Source organism: Pavona decussata, unplaced genomic scaffold (genome assembly GCF_977016875.1).
Source record: "Pavona decussata unplaced genomic scaffold, jaPavDecu1.1 SCAFFOLD_32, whole genome shotgun sequence".
NCBI classification, from domain to species: domain Eukaryota; kingdom Metazoa; phylum Cnidaria; class Anthozoa; order Scleractinia; family Agariciidae; genus Pavona; species Pavona decussata.
The window spans coordinates 576,102-590,316 of record NW_028145455.1 but is presented as its reverse complement, the minus strand read 5'-3'; the positions used below and the strand labels follow the sequence as shown (position 1 = coordinate 590,316).

The 14,215-nt window shown below is 36.5% G+C and overlaps 1 protein-coding gene across 1 annotated transcript in view; it reads right to left on the bottom strand.

The window, feature by feature from the left end:
- Positions 1-10,906, bottom strand: part of LOC146484498 (histamine H2 receptor-like) — a 64,326-nt gene extending 53,420 nt beyond the window's left edge. Inside the window, exon 1 of the mRNA XM_085104579.1 lies at positions 10,782-10,906. The gene's annotated coding sequence lies outside the window, so the exon portion shown is untranslated. The remainder of the gene's footprint in view (positions 1-10,781) is intronic.
- Positions 10,907-14,215: the final 3,309 nt, after the last annotated feature.

Here is a 14,215-nt window from a genome sequence, read left to right as displayed (position 1 = left end):
CGCAATTTCTCTCATTATTTAGTGTAGCTAGTGTCATGCTCAGTTTCCGATTGGATGATTCATTTGGTGTAAATTAGAAAACTTTGCCCTTTTTTCAAAACGGTACTCATTAGCGCTCGTTTGAATGAAATATCACTCAAAAGGAAGTGATATACACACTTGTAAGTTAGAATTACCTTTCACAGTATTTAAATAGCACCACTGATGGTAATTTGTACCGGTCAGTAGCTTACATCAGAATAGTTTACATCTAAGTAAAAAGCCGACCAACAAAACGGAACTGTGGAGTTTATCGTACAAAAACAGTGGAATACATCAACTTGGCATGCAACCATTTCTTTCCTTACAAGAGGAAATAGGAACCAGTTGATCTATACGAAGGCTAGAATTAAACTCCTTGATGCATCACTCCATAGGAAAGCATTGCTCAATAGCTTTCATTTCAACAGCAAACAAGAAATTTAATTTGGATGTCATATTCACAAAACGTACGTTTGAACCACACTGAACTGCTCAATAAACGACATGTACACACTATATACTACTCAATAATTTTCTTAGCTGAAATGGCCACACTTCAGGATTTTAATTAAGAGGCGGCGATGGACTCAGTGAAGCATAATCAACACTACAGAAAAATTACTCTCACGTCCTGGATTTCAGTGATTTAAACGGAAAACAATACACACCGGAACACCTTGTGCATCGTTCGAAGTACATTTACTGCCGCGTTCATGTTAATCAAACAGTTTGTGGCTTTTTTTTTTTGTTACAAACCATTACTCATTTGCTTCTTTGTATACAAGTATCCTCCATTCTGAGCAAGTTTTATCCAATTTCAATGATATTTGTTTCAAACCACTAAATTTGCATAACCTCAAATATTTTCATTTAACATCATTTATTTAGGTAAACTATATGAACACGTACACCGGTATAAACTCTTTAATCTGATATATTGCCGGCATTTTTTAATCGAAAATGAAGAAAAGTAGCGAGTATATCAACTCACAACAGAACTGGCCTAGTCCTCTGAGAAAAGCACCGACAAAAATGGGTTCGACGTTGACTCGTCGGTCAAAAAAAATTTACAGAAATTTCATAGATTTTAAACTGTAATGCTACCGATAATCATCGGATTTCTTAATTCCACGGATCCTGTCTCAGTGTATATGAACAGTTTTTATATACAATATATATCAATAATCATGTTTATAATTGCATTCCCATATTCATCGCTACACTGATCATTTCATGGAGACAAAATTCACCGCTCTTACAACAACAAACTTCAACACAATATCTGGGCACAGTGATAATTCATTGACTGTTCAAAGTTCAAAATTGTGTCACTCATAATATGTAAGTAATTTTGTTCAGCATATGTCTTCCCAAATTGGTATGAAACCAAATTTACTTATTAGACATAAAATAACTTAAAATACTTTACAAATAACGAACAAATTAAGGCACCATGGGAACTGAGAATATTCAATTATGTCATTAACTTAACTTGGCGGCAGCTTTCTCTAACCGTCTCCTTGTGTGCATCAAACTAAAAGAGATATTTGTTTGTTCTAAAGATAACTGAAAGACGTCGTTATTTATTTGTATACACACGCCATGCATATTGCTTGGAGTGTTCAGTGACGCATTCCCACTGAAACTTTTGTTTTGAGTGTTCATAAAGAAAACATTGCGAAATTTAAACACATTTTAGACCTAAAACTACACAAGCTATCCCTTTTCCGTAGGTGAACTGTGGTCTAACAAAGTTTTCAATTCTGCAATAATGAAAAGATTGCAAAAGGCCTTGCATGTCATAGAGGCACTGTATGCTCTTTGTATTGTAGCCTTATATTTGAAGCTCCAAGTTTATTTTTAATTACATTGATTTTGCACGTCAATTACAACTCTCTCGTGCACCAGCGAAAAGCAATTGCGAGGCAAGCCGCGTGAAAGATACAGTGACTTGGTTTCTGTCTTTGTTTTGTTGGTCAGGAAGAAAATCGTCTTTTACCCGTTTTAGTGTAAAAATAAAAGTAAAAAATACATATATATTTGGATGACCAAGTGCTGCGAAAAGGGTTAATAGTTGTGACGTACGTATTGTATATAGGACACGTTGCTAGAACTCACAAGGTCTGAATTTTCACTCGAAGCCGTCTGATCTAATACTCATATTCAGTATTTAACCTCTTTTAAAAGACCGCCTGACCCTCGCAGAAATCTCTTAACTGCATTGGTTATAATTAGCCACTTATGCTTGCAGCACAGGCCGACAAAACTTTCTTTCTAGAAAAATATTGAAAAGTAATAATGAGCAAAAAAATGTCAGCACAAGGTCAAACAACAACAATCTAGTACCTGAGTGATTTTAGATTCCGCATTAATAAATCGATTTGTAATAACACTAAACAGATTACAATGCTTGAAACAATCGTGTGGTATTTTGACTAGGTCCAAGCTTAAAGGGATCTTAATCCGAGCTTAAGAAGATTATAAAATATATATTATACTGTATTGAATCAGACATTTATGAATCGCACTCATGTCTGAGAAATCCCATATATTAAATATGACAAAGCAATCTTGATTTAAAGGAACCGTCACCGCTTTTTTATTATTATTATTATTATTATTATTATTATTATTATTAAAACTTTAATACTGTCCTCATTTTCAAAAAAAAAACCTAATGTTTTCATTTCGTCAGTGTGAATAAAATTAAGCTGGCGTGGTTTGTTTGAGTCTGAGCTTAATTAAATGAGTAAAATTTCAAGGCATCGTGGTGCACGAAACTAGACAGATTGAACCATAATATATTTAAATAGGAAGCAACTTGTTGGATATAAAAAAATATATATAAAAGATTCATCGGTGTGTGAAAAACGTATCAAACTGGTCAGAGACAACCATATGTTATTTGTTTATTTATTGCTATGGTAACAACTTACCAACCTTAATTCGCACGCAATATTACAGGGTTAAAAACTTCAAAACAATCTTTTATAACGTTCAGATGACGGTTTTGAAAGAAGAAAAGGTATGTGATCTATTTGGTTTCAACCCATGTGGATTGCCAGGGTGTTTTTTAGTTTGGTTATCGTGTGTTGCGTGTTGTTCAAAAACGCGGCAATACAGCCATCCTGATAGTCCTACAACAGGTGATATCGTCTAAAATAACTGCGGCAATTGCAAGAACTCACAATTTTTTTTTGCGATATTGTATTCTTAATGGGTTTGGTCATGAAACAAAAATCGCTTACATCTTTCAAATATCATGTTTGAGCTCTTGAAATTACAAACAAATTAACGATTTTTCGTATCTTACTAAGAGTCAGACGTCCTTGGTTTAGAAGACGAAAAGAATCATTGACAGTTCAAATCTTTTAAAACTGTCAGTGTCACCGAAAAAATAAAATTATCGCTTGCTATGGATCTTTTGGGTGCTGGAGTGTTCCGGTGCGATATTTTTCTTGTACACATGCTTAGATTGGAAACGGAGAATTGAAACGGAAATCAAACAATGTAAACTGACAATTTCTAAATTCCTAAGGGGAAAAGTAGTTGCTAAACTTTTAACTTAAAGTGGCTTGTACAATGGCCCCGCACGTACGTCAATTACGTGTGCTGTGCAGTTCTAATCAATTCTGATCCAACGTGGGATGACCACGCTCAATTCTGTTTTTTTAAACACAGTGTTGTAAACTATATCCTTATGGTTCACCTTACTCAAAAAATCTTCATTTCGTAGCTTATTATAAAGTGATTCTGTCGCCACAGCTACGTTCATTTCAAAACTTTTTTCATAGTACAGACTGCAAAGGACTAGATTAAATATACTTATCTTTCAGAGGCGAGCTTTTATCGTACAACGATGCGGAAGGAGGGGGTGAATAACTAGTCGTGCGAGACATTAACAGATTACATTGTTTTGCGGTGATAATAGACTGTTTAATAATTGTTTCATCATTCAGCAAGTTATCTTAATTCTCATTGTATCGCGGGTGCTTTTAGCAGTACTGCGCATGAGTGGAAAATTAATCAGTTCACATAACGTCGTGTTCTTTCGACCAATCAAAAGAAAGGAAAACTTAGTCAGAGAAAACATTGGCGTTTTAAACGATTTCGCCTTCGGAATACAGATAAAATTATTTTTAATTCTAAATCACTTTTAATGCATGATTAATTTTTGCTTTGCGGTTTAATGGATCCAGAAATAGTACAAAATGTACCCACGCCTTGATTTTGATCATTCAACTATAAACAAAAGCAAAGCTTTGTTTGTTGTGGGAACTTTTTGCCTCACAATTAACCCAAATTCAACCTCATTTGATTCTAAAAACAAACTGACTGATTTCCTAGCATCTGTACTTCCAGAAAATAGTACTTTCACCGCACGCCGTTGTATAATTTTAGTCAAATGCCATCAGAAATTTTACCGGATAAATTAGCTCAGAAAGAATTTAGCGCAGACTCAGGATGGACGGACACGCTTTACAGTTACGAGACAGAGGGTTTAATTAAAATGACAAATAATCTAACGGAACAAAAGCAAAACAAACCACTTTACTGTTGCGACGTGACGCCCTTATTTCCCAAGGTTTGTATTTAATTGATGGCGATATGGGGGTCTAGTTTACCGTGGGAAACAGCTAACCACTTGGAGTAGCTCACTTACAGTTGTTGAGTTTAGATATGTTATTGAACAGGACGATTTCCAGTAAACAGATTGTTTAAGTGTCAACCTTTTGAAGGGTAGACAATGCCGTTGTCAACCGTCAACAACCCGGCACTCTTTCTCAAACTTCAATCTTTATTGCTGAAAAGACAGTTTTAAATAAAAATATGATCACGACAAACTTGCGTAGACGTAGAATGTAATTGCACATCCCCTGACAATCGTCAATAATTTTGATATCAGCCGTATTTGTTTAGTCAAAATATTGCACATTAAGTACTATTGGTAACTCAATAACTTGAAATTAATTGTGTATCGACAAACAAGCCTTCCAAAACCCCAGTTTGTCCCTCAGCGATGTCACTTTATTTGAAACGCAAAGTGTAGTCAAAATCGCGACAGAATGAAGCATCCATAAACACCATACCGTATTTACTCAAATCAATGCAGGAGGCGTTTATCACAAATTAAGGTACTTGAAGGAGGTAAAAGGTAAGTTATCCACGCAGAGAGAAATTGTGTTGTGCTTAATTAGCACCCCCTCAGGCCATTCATTTATTTTTTGGGCTTTGTTTCACTCAGCGGTGGTCGTGCATGTATTATGTGGGAGCATTAAATTAGAAGGGGCGTTTACTTGAATAAATGCCACACTCTCAAAGCGCATGACCGCTTGTTCTCGGCTGGCCTAATGTTTGCATGCAGGCCCTGGAAACTAGACTGCTCTAAGGCGTAACAACTGCACATGCGCAGTTACCTCGTTAAAAATCACTGACAAAACGGCTCACTGAACATGGTGTGGGTGTCTAATTATGAAGTGGGCGTAATTTGTTTTTTTCTATAATGTCTTAAATAAAACATATTTAATTTTCGTGTAAGTTCTTTCCTGTAGATAGAGTAAAACTTAAACCAATTCTTTAAAGCGACCTCAAAAAAATCTCAAAATAATTCATCGAAATTTCAGCGGATATAAGATCATAAAGTCAATTTACTGAAACTGCTGATCAAAATATATTTGACCAATTTTTTCGGAGTCGCACAGGATGTAAACAGGAGTGATTTTGGTCTCATAATTGATATAATGTAACAACTACAGCCGTTGTCGTAGCCACATTAAGTCAATAGAATTTCACGCGAATTTGCCGCCATTTTGTACTGGGGCAAAGATGGCGGAACTCCAGTGTTTGTATTGGAAAACAATCACAAATTATTTCTGTACAAATTGATATCAGAGATATATAGTCAGAATACGAAAGGTAGTTGCCTCGAAGATTTTTCCTATCAAATTTGAGAAGTGTAGGTTTGGTGGAAAGCAAGAAATCGCGTCTTGACGTTTCCATACATTCGTCTGTAAACTCTGCCGCAAATAAACAGACGGGCTGATATGGAACAGTTCAAAGTTGATTATGTTATTCCAAATTGCATATAAAAGTCACGAACTTGATGAGTAAAGTCTCTAGTCTGATATATCTTCAATTTACAGAGCTTTTATATTTCAGAGAGTCGGAATTACGACATTTGTCGTCTGATTTCCCATCCAAACACTATAATTCGCAAAATGTTTGTCCCAATTCAAATTAAAATGACCACCAATTGCGCGAAAGTGCTTATATTGCGCACTTCTTGTGTTTTTAATGAAACAGTCATTGCTATCTAACGAACATCGTGTTTTGAACTCTTGAATTTATAAACAAATCCAAACCTTCTTCATCTATTAATTTTCCTTGTTTAATACATCAAAACATGGCATCATAGTAACATTGCATGGTTTCTGCATGCTTGAGCGGTAAGTTCCTTCAAACAAAACCAATTAATCTTTCAACGTTTTTTTTTCCCCAAGACACGCTAACCTCAATGATATTATCATACCGGTACGTTCTTACTTGGGAGGTAAAGAATGGTTGACATTCGGAATAATGTTCCTTTGCCTTTTCGAATTTAACCACCCCCCTGCAAGGGTCGGTACAAATTAACAGATATTGGAGATATAAATTTAATGATAGCGGCAAATTCTAGATTAAATACAGCCCTTTTACCTTCAGTAGTATGTTTACGTTTCATGTTTGCAGCCAAGGCTAGGTTCACTCCAATTGGCAAACAAGGGAATTTTTCGGGATATTTTTACCCAAACACGTGATCTACCGCTTTGATGTCGTGGCACCATAGACACTTACTCCTCCGATGAAATGCCAAAATAAGACATGGTAATTTTACAAAACATGGTCTTGGTCAAGTGTTTATTTACTTCTAACATTTAATTCGTTTTATATTCATCTTCGATGCTAAGATAAACTTGAGAAGTGTGGCGAAATATTGCAGAGATTTGCGTCGGAACACACTCCGGTGCGGCGATTTAAAACAAGAATTAAGGTAGATGGTCTCTGAGATGGCCCAGCACGTTTGTTTTTGTTCAATATTGTTGTAGCCATCCTCTAGAAAAAAACAACAACGTACATTAGTAGCAAATTCTGGGGTTTTTCGCGAAGACTAGACTTAATCTAGACTGTAAACTTTTAATATTGCATTCGGGCTTAAAACGATATACTTCTTTTTACTCTCATCGTAATTTGGCTGTCCACGTACCGAGTGGCTCAAGTAAACCATATAATTGGTACTCTTTAACATCTTGGTTGTTAATATATGGTACTCTTTAACATCTTGGTTGTTAAAGAGAAAGTTTAATGTGCCTTATTCCATAAAAAGAAGAGTTGGCAACTCTTATTTGTTGTTATGGTATAATATATTGACGATGGCAAACACTCCTCGTATGCCAAACATTCACGTTAGCGTGTCTGCAGCGTGGCTTTTTGGAGTCGTACCCTTTTGTGGAGTCAATATTAGCAATGTTTTTACAACGAGAAATGAAAAAATATATCTTAAAAGTTGTTTTTACTTAACCTGTGAAAACGTTTACGTGTACAGTAGTAATATTTTTTTGATATTCCTCACTTTCACTTTTACTTTATGAAATCCTTCCATGAATAGGGATCAAAGAGCGAGGCAGAGGCTTCAAAATAAATACAAGAGTAAGTGGTGTAAACATCGCAGCATTCGTTTACCAAACCGTTTGGGAGAAAGACAAACTATGGTGGTCTCTTTTCTCCTCAACAGTCAGTTCAATCTCAATAACTTTTTAGAGCTCGTAAACGCTTCAAGATTATTTATTGTGTTATTCACATTAACGCCAGGTCACACGGCCAGAGGGAAGCGAGTAACAGAAGAACAAACACCACAACTTGAAGTTTGTGGGATTTTGTCGTGTGAAAACAGAAATACGTTAACTTTTGGAGTTGCCCAATTTTTGTTGGCTGTGTTAAATTTAATGTTGAAAGGTGTTTTTATACATTAGTTGAATAGGCAACTAAAAAAAGAGAGATAAGAAATTACAGAGCATAAGTTATTTACCACGCACGCGCCAAATTGTTGATGTTTTTGATACGTGAGTTGTTTTCCTGATGACAAGGATTTACATGGATGAAAGCACGATAGTCCAAGTGTTTTATCTGGTTATATAGATCATGGTATCCGCAGCAGCTTTACATTCATGCCGCAGGAATATCTCAGTGTTCAAGTGATCTGTTTTGATCACGTATTAGATTGTTGTTGTTTTTCAAATGATTGAATATCAGCTGTAGTTGGCGGTGCATTGACCTTTGCAATGTGTCGTCCACTGTTGTAGTCGGCGTCAACAACATTCCGTGATCCACCTTTTTGCTAAAATCCGCTCCCAATAAGTTGCAATAACCTTTGGAGAAAGTTGTGCGTGTTCTTAACGCCCATCCATATTGATGCATAGTTTGAGCCTATTTTCAAAGTTGGGTGCAGACGGTGCAAAGTATGTCCCTCGCAATGACTAGTGTTTTCGTGTGATTTCCAGCTGTCCACGTTTATGCCTTTTTGTCTGAATACTTCATCGACACGTTTTCGAAAACTCTTAATCTCAAAAGTTCAAAATTGAAAAAACTTGCGATTTAATTTGAATGCCTCTGACTGTTTTGAACGTCTGAGTGCGGCCGATGGGCGAAAACATTCTTTTTCAAACAAAAGTGGGGCTTAAAGTATGGCTAAGTAACTAGAGAAAAATAAAACATGAGAGCAAATAAACACTCAGCGATCATATTGTGTAAAACGACCATTTCTTCTAGCCTTTGATGTCTGAGTGAAACACTTGTGATTGTAAGTAGTGGGATGAAAATATCATGAGAAATTCCCATTAAAGTAGCCGGACGGATGTTGTTTCAGGGCCACACCAGAGTTAACCTTGGCAGAAAGCATGAAAGGAAAACACGCTCTTATATGTGGAGGCAATACGGTAGTTTATTTTCCTGAATGGTAATTGCTGACCACCGTCATGAACTTCAGCTGATCTGCTTGGAAGGCCTTCAAAACCTCAGAAATTCTAATTTAGTTGCAAAGCACAACTGAGGTTTTCTTCGGCAAAACTGAATTTACGCAACAGTAGACAACTAATTCCTTTTGTTTACGTAGAGACAAATTCTTAGCTTTTTCTTTTTTAGTTTGTACTGATGATCTACCAAATTTTTGGGTGCTAATTGTATTATCATTGTTTATCGCTTGTTCTCTTTTACATTCCTAAACCTACATTGTAAAGCGCTGCCCATTCAACTTTAGGGTTTTGGCGCTATAGAACATCAATCACTACTTACGATAATTACAATACTAAAACTTTCTGCAACTTCAATTTTCAGCTTTAGCATGTCATCAGATCAAACTGTATATACTTACACAAATCTATTAAATGGCCACAAAACGATCTGGGGCAGGAAATACAAAAATACAACGTTTTTCTAGTGTTTTGCTCAAGTGCCCCTGAACTGGTCAGTAAGGCAGTAACCATCATTACCGACAAAATTTCATTGGCGTTAAAATTTGAGTTGACATAGAACTATTCAGCTAGCAAGAGTCAGCACTGCTAGAGTAAACAAGAAAAGTGACGTTTGAATGTCATGGCCATTTTTTGCTGCGCCATCTTTTGAGGTTGAGGAAGGGGATGCAGTCAGAGACCACCATCTATTTTGTGGTTTGGAGGGTCCTGTTCGAGTATAGCAGTTTTGACCACTTCCCTAAATGCTAACCACCTGGCTAATGCAAGCACAACACAACCACGAAATATTCATTAGCATATCACCTAAGTGATTGTCGAAATCAGGTTTTTATATATATATATATATATATATATATATATATATATATATATATATATATATACATTTGCAGCTAAAAGTGGTCGTTGGAAAATCGGATTCTTTTGATTTTACTCGTTGACTGAAACCCGGAATTACTTGATTTTCTTCTGAACGTAAAACGAGCAATTTTTACGGCAGCGGCGTTTTGAGACACCAAAGAGCGCAGTAATTCATGCGGATTACAATCGGTAGACTTTTGTTTTCAACTTTTCAAAATTTCTTTAAAACGCAATGAAACTTCTAACTACATCATAAGAACCGCAATTATTAAAATAACCCTAGAGACTCTGTTTTTTTCTTGCGTTCGACCACTTCCCTTTCACGCCAGCGACGCAAGTATGGATCAAAAATATAATTTGGATTCCGCCTCCTAGCTATGCTTATGCTTGCGTCAAGTCCGTTTTCAAGCCAGCCTTCGGTGGTTGTCTTGGAAAGCCGGTATGTGATGTTCGAGTCGCAAGAGAAGAATGAGTTGCAAGCTTTGATTTGTTTTTAAAATTTAAGAGCACAAACATTATATTTATCTAGTATGTTTTCATGACTAAACATATTCAATGCCACTAATCTTCGATTTAGCAATGATACCGCTCTGAATACGATACCAGGCATCTAACCACCAGTTATAATTATCATGTAATTACGGTATTAATTTACTACTACCGCAGCAAAAAAAATTCCCATACAGTCAAAACGCCAAGGCCAAGGTAAAATATTCTGTCGAGTTTAACATAGTACTGGCTTTTATAATGCACTTTCTCCGCTAAAGACAATATAACACGTTGAATCGAAGACACCGTGATGTTAGCCACTTGCCACTCAAATTTTGACTCGGATGAGAAGTGAATCAATGCTGATCTCGGAAACGTTTTCATCATACTTGGATTTTACCTTACCGTTGAGATTTCTACCATAATTTGACAACATCAGTGGCTTGGCTTTCGCTGAGGCAGTCGCCATTTTGATTACGTAATCCTCCAACATGGCCGTTAGTAATTTTGTGACGTCATCCACAGACATTCTATATTCGCATATAAAATTAATTGATTTATTAGCTATATAGAACTTCTATTCTGTATGGCTATAGATTAAAGAAAACTCAAGCTATTGAGATGAATAGTTCACGAAGAAATAAAATGTAAACGTTTACTGGTATTGGTTGCATTGTTGTTGCTTCATGAAAAACTCGGTGTACGAGTTGGGTGTGGTGTAGTCTTCCTCGCAGACGCTTTTTTGTCACGTCACGCAATCTTTCTGACGAGCCAAAAGAACGTCTGTGAGGGAGGCTAGCTGCGGTGATGTTCAGTGTGGTGGAGAGGTGGAAGGGTAGGGGGAGGGGTGCTTGGGTTTGGGTTACACTAGTCTTGATAACCGGGTGTGGGAGGGTACGTTAATAGGACTACATTTCATTTGCGATTACCGGTGAAGTTTGGATGGGTGCTATTCCAGTGAACAGATGGCTCTCTATGTTCCAAAAACGGTTGCCTTTCTCCACTTGAATTCTATCAGATCATAAAAAAATCATGCTTATTTCACATGTGCTCGTCAAACACCTGGAGCCAACTTAGAACACATAATATAATAATAATAATAAATTTAAATTTATACCGCGCAGTTTCTATAAAAATATTCAACTGCGCCTTACAATAAATATTAAATTAAAAAATAAAATAGAAGTTCAAAATTACAATTCTAAAATTCCATAAATAAATAAAATAATTCATCAATAATGCAAATTAATTGTAATAACTATAGTAACTAATTAAATGCCCTATTAAATAAAAAAGTTTTAAGTATCTAAACTGGAAATAGATCTTCTTGTGGTAGGAAGCAGATTCCAAAGTCTAGGGGCAGCACAACTAAACGATCTATCCGTCAGGGTCTTCTCGGTTCTTATTGTCGGGAAAGCTAATAAAGTTGCAGAGTCGTCGTTGCGCCTTAAATTATACCTAGACGGCGGCAAGACAGATATTAAATGACATAAGTAATCAGGCGCCATACCATGCCATGCAATGCGTATCCATACTTGTGCTGAAAAACGGAAAACCGGCAAGAATGTTTTAATTGACAAGTTGACCATTACAGGCTCTGTTTCTGTACTTTTTCCAAACTCTTTGTGTGTCAGACTCAATTAACCAATCATCGAACGACAAATCCGATATCAGAGTCCAAACTCACGCGAAGAATGTTTTACTGTTAATAGATTACGTGGATCGTCCGTGAAAAATTAAAACGTTGCACGGAACTAACAATGAAACCCTTCCTGTTGACTAGGGTTTATTCGTTTGCGAAAATCCAACTCCGGCAGGAAATTAAAAAGTACTGCTAAGTAACCTTCATTTGAAAGGTCACACTTCAGGATTACATCCACAGACTGCAAACAATGCTTGAACCACCTTGGAAAAACAAGTTACATTAAACAGTACCACAGGAAAGTCCTGCTCAATAGCTTTCATTTGAATGGTCACACTTTAGGGTTTCATCCACAGACTCACAAGCTAGAACCACCTTGTACAGCATAATAGACAGCACCACAGAAAAGTACTGCTCAGTAGCTTTCATTTGAATGGTCACACTTTAGGGTTTCATCCACTGACTCACAAGCTAGAACCACCTTGTACAGCATAATAGACAGCACCACAGGAAAGTACTGCTCAGTAGCTTTTATTTGAATGATAACACTTTAAGAATGCACCCACAGATTCAAACCCCGACGTTAAGAACGCATTACACCACATCAAAAATAGCCTCAAAAGTATTACTACAGAATGGCTCTTTTCATCTGAATACTCAATCTTTAAAATGTCATCTCCAATTGAAAATTAAGAACCACTTTATGTAAATCAATGTGCGACCCAGGAGCGAAAGAGTCAAGGTTCTCTGTGATAGATTCAAGAAAGAATGTAAGGTTATCGCGTATATAGGGTCGGGATCAACAACGGGGTAAAAAATCCAAAGATCAGAGGCGAGTTAAATTAATAAGATCACGGGCCTTGCATCTGAAATCAAGAGCTACAGGATTGAGATTTTAGAGGACCAGGAACCTGTTTAACTACTGTTGTGAGATTAGGAATAAATTCTTCCGTATTTGGTCGGCTCAGTCATCTGAAAATTGGGTTTAAAAAGGGACCTAATGTTATGATCCTGTAGAACTCTTTTATCTGTCTGCCAAACTCACAGAACGCCAACTGCTGTTTTAGCTTGTAAAGTGGGAAAAACCAAATTGACTTAAATGGTTATTTTTCCGGTAAACACTGCCTTGTGGTTAGCCATCTTTATCAGTACCACAGATGCTGGAACATAGTAACAAATTCTATTTTTAGTAACTGAAGCCTGTTTTGGCGTGTTCGGTATTGTAAACGTGGAAACAAATTGTCCGTAATGGTTTACAAATCAGTAATTCTTATCATTGGATCATTGATAAAATATAGGAGCACTATATTGCCAAAAGATGTCGAAGTAGCAGCAGGCAAGTTACAAGTTTAAGAAAACGACAACAGTTTTGATTTCAAAGACATGTTTCAACAGCTCTTCTGTCATCCGCAGTTTTAAATCGTAACTTAACAAGTTGAATTTATAAAGTACATAGAAACGCTAATGAGAAGGCAATATATCTTATTAATTCAGTCACGATAAAAAATCGAACCTCTTGCCTTTCTAATTTCTTAAATATTTTCTCGATTGCAAATACATCTTTTTTGAACGAGACGCATGTTCCTTCGGTTAACGAAATTAAACCTTTCCCCTTTGCCACGCGGTAACTTTCCCAGTTTTCCGTGAGTTGGTCCAAGTAATCCTAAAGGGCGACCCTTGCAGATAATTAACGTGAGCATCACTTTTATGTTTGTCATGCTGTACAAAGTGATTCGATGTTTGAGCTCGAGATGGAATCCTCAAGTGTGACCATTCTAATCGAAGTAACTGAACAATACTTTTCTACGGTGCTGCTTGATTCTAAAGTTTGGGCATTTTGGGCACTTGAAAAAGCACCTAAAATGTTTTAAATAACTGCGGCAGTCCCTTCAAAACTACATCTTTTTCCAGCATATTTGTTGTTTGTAAAAATAACCACAAACGCCTTCTGTATAAGTATTCTCGGAAAAACGACCTAAGTAAATTTTGCGCGCACTCTTATTGAGTGTTGAAAGACGTATTTGGGGGTCTTAAGTTTTAATATAAGTTGCTTGATTTAGAACATTTGTTGAATATAACTGCAAAATATTTGGGGTGCAAAACATCGATTTCTTCCAAAACATCCGGCATTTGGTATAAATGGTATGTTCCGTTCACGTTCATTTCTTGCTTTCCTAAAATATCGTCAGAAACAATC